A 5,194-nucleotide genomic window follows, 5' to 3' on the forward strand; every position below is an offset into this window, starting at 1 on the left:
GTCGGAGACAGAGCAGTTGCCATACCATACTGTGATACAGTTGGTAAGGATGCTCTCGATGGTGCAGCGGTAGAAGTTCACCAGGATCTGAGGAGACAGATGGACCTTCTTCAGTCTCCTCAGGAAGAAGAGACGCTGGTGAGCCTTCTTGACCAGAGTTGAGGTATTGTGGGTCCAAGAGAGGTCATCGGAGATGTTGACCCCCAGGAACCTGAAGCTGGAAACACGTTCCACCTCCATCCCGTTGATGTGGATGGAGGTGTGCGTGCTGCCCCTAGATTTCCTGAAGTCTACAATGAGCTCCTTGGTCTTCTTGGAGTTAAGGGCCAGGTTGTCAGCGCACCATGCTGCTAGGAGCTGGACCTCCTCCCTATAGGCCGACTCATCGTTGTTGCTGATGAGGCCAATCACCGTTGTATCATCTGCATACTTGATGGTGTTAGTACTGTGAGATTCAAAAATCACAAATGCTCTTGAGACAAATTCAGACAAAGAAGTGTTTTTATTAATATCATATTCTGCAGAATAGGTGCCTCTCCCCCGATGTCCCCTAGAGGCACACCGAGGCTCGGCATGTCTTCTATCTTTATACATTTCTTTTCATTATTATCACATTCTCATCTCTCCCCATTGAGCTTCTTCCAATCATAACATAAAGCCCAGATTCCCACGAGAACGTCGTGGAACGCCCACCCAACGTCAAAGGCACCTCCCCTATCATGCATCGCATGTGCATTTAAATTAGGCATCTTGTCATAGTGGGTGTGAGTACATATTCATAGAATCTTATCACGCAAGCGCAGTACAGAATGCCCCTTCCCCCAGTTCCCGTTATGTTCTTGTGTGACTGTGGTTATCTTCTGACTCTCATCCTTGAAATGTCACCATCTGTACTTGCTGCTATTATCTAGAATTTCTCTCTGTTCTTTATATTGTTACTTTCTATTCTACCAGCAGTCTGGTTTCTGCTGACACCTTATTTCTTTCTAAGTTATATTTCTATCCCTAGTCTAAATCAACCATGTCTGTTAACCCTTTTCTCACAATCCATCCTCTTTCTTTTTGCTACGCACCCTTGATTTATACTATCTCCTCCTTTTCTAATGCTAGCAGAAGATTCTTCACCTCCCTATCCTCCTCTCGTTGGTCATACTGTGTTCTGAAGGCCATTATGGTGGCAGCACTGTTCTTCGTCAGGACGGTTTCTATCAATCGCTGAGCCAATCCCCGTACGCAGGGAATGATACAACATCCGAACAAACACAATAACCCTGCCATGACTATTACTGATGTTAGGGCTGATGTAAAGATGTGCTTCCATTTCCCAAACCAGGAGTCTAGAAACCCGGTCCAGGAGGTGTCTACTCCAGAGTTCTCAGCCAATTCGATAGACAGAGAGGTGAGACCTGCTAGGGCTCTTGATACTGACCCATCCGGAGCAGTGTTGTTGGGGATGTATGTGCAACATTGTTCGCCAAACATTACACACACCCCTCTCTTCTCAGCCAGTAGCATGTCCAAGGCCATGCGATTTTGCCAGGCCATTTGGCTGGTAGCTGTCAGTTGTTCCGCTAATCCTTCAACTGCTTCTCGAGTGTAATTTATAAAGCGTTGTTGATTGTAGTATAAGTAGTTGATCCAGTCCACATTTTTATTAATTGTGGACCACCAGAAGAGCATGGACTCAAAGCCCGCAGCTATCTGATTTATGGCTTTAAATTCATCGGGTACCCCTCTTGGCACCCCTATTGCATCTATATAGATGTGTGCGTCGAATGATCCTCTCACCTTTCTCTTTTGTCGTCGGCTTCCTTCATCGAGTTCTACAGCATGTTCTACTGCTATGGTGAAGGGCATCATCAGTTGTATGAGGGTACAGGTTCTCGCCCATGACCCTGGTAACCGGGGCCACAGGGTATTCTCCCCGCACCACCACCAGACATCGGCTCTACTGACTATCTGCTTGTTCAGCCAGGAGCTATTGAACAGTGGCCCCTGTTCCTCAGCCGTTATATTATACGTCTTATTGCAGTACCTCCCCCATGTCCTGTCCCTCTGGGTTATTTCTTGTATAGCACTCAAACCCCTCCTCCCCAAAAGGAATGGTAAATGGAGGAGGTCGAGGGTCTTCCCTTCGGCCCTTTGTATTGTTGTTGCTGGCTGGAAATAGGTAATGATAACTCTGGCATATCACAGTCTTTGGTAAGAGGGGATTCGTGAATAGCTGTAGTATACATGTCATAGCCCTAGGTGTTCTATCCCAATTCAGGGGAAATGGTACTGGGACCAGCTGAGGCCTAGCTCCTGCGCAGGCGTAACAATTGGTTCGTTGTATACTTCTGGCTGTGTACATCATCCAGGCAAGCCAGGTGTTGGCTCCTTTTCCCCCTGTTGGTATTCCTTTCTTATATAACTGCCTTAATCCTGTTTCTCCTGCTACTATCATTATCTTCAGATCCTTAGACTCATCTTCCCTGGTGACATTGCTGACTACTGGTGGTGCTGGTGTTGCCCCGGGATCCCTATTCTGACTGTCATCTATCTTGAACACCTCTCCCCTATCCTCGTATATTACCATCTTCCCATCTTGCTTTACTTCTATCTCAAACTTCAGACATGCGTCTTTCCCTGTTTTATCTGCACATATCCAATACCTACCACTTTCCTGTATTTGGATACTCTGTATGCTCACATATACACGTCCTGGCAATTTCTCGTTCGGGTTTTGATATACTCTCCACCTATCAGTTTGATAGGTGGTCCGATGCCACCCATATTTTGATGAAGTAAATACCGCGTGCCAATCTTTACAGGGATGGGTGCATACATACATTCTATAGCCGCACCACCATTTTCCTTTACATACATTAAATGGGATGGTGGTGGACCTTCTATTCTGTGGTATTGTGATTTTTATGCATGTTACATTACTTACAAGTTGGGTAACCACCCAACACACGACCCACCAACACGAAATCTTCATTTTTCCTGCGGGTTCTTGGTAAATATTAAAGTCAATGGTTCTTTTCCTTTGCGCACAGTCCACGGGCTGATATCGTCTGGTGGGGCCTCCACAGGACCCTTAACTCGACTTGCGTGTGTCCACCCTTTCTCTTTTGTTCGTACTGCTGTCTCCGTGATTAGTAACACCAGGTAGGGTCCAGTCCACTTAGGTTGCAGCTTTTCTTCTTTCCACGTTTTTATTAATACCCAGTCTCCAGCCTTGACTGAGTGAATCGGAAAGTCCAGTGGTGGGCTCTGGGCCAGCAATCCTTTAATTTTTAGTTCTGCAAGAGATTGGGACACTGCCAGTAAATAGTTCCTCTGGAACACATCGTTCCCTTGTATTGTTGGGACTCCTTCTATCTTCCCTAAGTATGGGAGCCCGAATAACATTTCATATGGTGATATCCCTATGTCTTTTCGAGGTGCTGTTCGGATTCTCAACAGGGCTATCGGGAGGCACTTAGTCCAGGGGAGTCCCGTTTCCTCTATCAACTTGGTGATTTGGGTCTTTAAGGTGCCATTCATTCTTTCCACCTTTCCTGAGCTCTGGGGATGCCATGGTGTATGCAATTTCCATTCTATTCCCAGTGCTTCACATATCATTTCATGTGTTTTGGAGGAAAAATGGGTCCCTCTATCTGAGTCTATTGTTTCCACAATCCCATATCTGGGTATAATTTGTTCTAATAATATCTTGGCTACCGCCTGTGAGGTGGCAGTTGCCGTGGGGAATGCCTCTACCCATCTGGTGAAATGGTCCACTACCACTAACAGGTACTTCCATGTTCGTACCCGGGGCAGCTCGGTAAAATCTACCTGTATTCTTTGGAAGGGCCTAACTGCTAATGGTTGTCCTCCTCCTGGGACTGCTCTCATGATTTTCTTATTAATTCGCTGACATATTACACAGCCCCTTATGACTTGTTTGGCCATGGTAAATATCCCACAGCAAGCGTAGGTTCTGAGGAGGGTGTCACAGAGGACTTGTGTTCCCCAATGGCTTTGTCCATGTAATCTCCCTAATAGCTCCCTCATTATTTCTTTGTTCAATAGCTGCTTTCCATTTGGTGTCCACCATTTCCCATTTGAAGTACGCTGAGCCCCCATTTCTTTCATGTTTTCCTGTTCTTTCTCACTAAAGATAGGTATCTTTTCCTCTGGTTCCCTTAAAGCTATTAGTGACTTCATTTCTACCATCTGTTCTGTGGCTGCTCTTTTTGCAACCCCATCCACTGCCCTATTTCCTCTGGCCTCCAGGGTGTTACCCTTCTGATGCCCTGCCACATATGCTATGGCTATTCGTTCTGGTTTTTGCAAGGCTTCCAGTGTCTGTCCTACCAATTGCTCATGTGCTAATTCTTTACCTCGAGTTGTTATCATTCCTCGCTCTCTCCAGATCTTCCCAAAGGTGTGTACTACTCCAAAAGCGTATTTTGAATCGGTATATACTGTTCCTTCCTTCCCCTCCAATAATTCTAAAGCTCTCATTAATGCATATAATTCACAAGATTGAGCTGACCAACTACCAGGCAGCCTGCCGCTTTCAATTTCCTCCATCGTTTCCCCGTTCACTATACCGTACCCACTATGTCTTTTTCCATCTATGCACCTGGAGGATCCATCTATGAACCACCGGCTGCCCTCAGCCAGAGGTTGCTCTTCTAAGTCTTCTCTACTTTTTGTCTGTAAATCTATTATTTCACTACAGCAGTGTACTGGGCCCTCTTCCTTGTCACCCTGTTTCTCCGCTGGATACAGGAATTGGGATGGGTTAAGGTTCTTATCCGTAATTATCATCAAATCGTCTTTTTCCATCAGGATGGCCTCATACTTTTAAAAGTCTGTTAACCATCTGTTGGATTTCTGAGTGAGTATGGTTCTTACTGTGTGTGGTGTAGAAACAACCAGAGTGCCTCCAAAGGTTAATTTCCTACTCTCTTCCACCAATATTGCGGTAGCTGCTACCGCTTGTATGCATCCCGGCCATCCCCTGGAGACGGGATCTAATATTTTCGAGAGGAAGGCCACTGGCTGTCGATTTCCCCCTCTTTCCTGGGTGAGTACCCCTAGTGCCACCCCCTTGTCTGAATTTACAAATAGGTGGAAAGGTCGTTCTACTGAGGGCAGAGCCAACACGGGAGCAGTAATCAAACTGTTCTTTAATTTCCCAAATTCCAACTCCTGTTCT

This window comes from Amblyraja radiata, chromosome 10 (assembly GCF_010909765.2).
Source record: "Amblyraja radiata isolate CabotCenter1 chromosome 10, sAmbRad1.1.pri, whole genome shotgun sequence".
In the NCBI taxonomy this organism is placed as follows: domain Eukaryota; kingdom Metazoa; phylum Chordata; class Chondrichthyes; order Rajiformes; family Rajidae; genus Amblyraja; species Amblyraja radiata.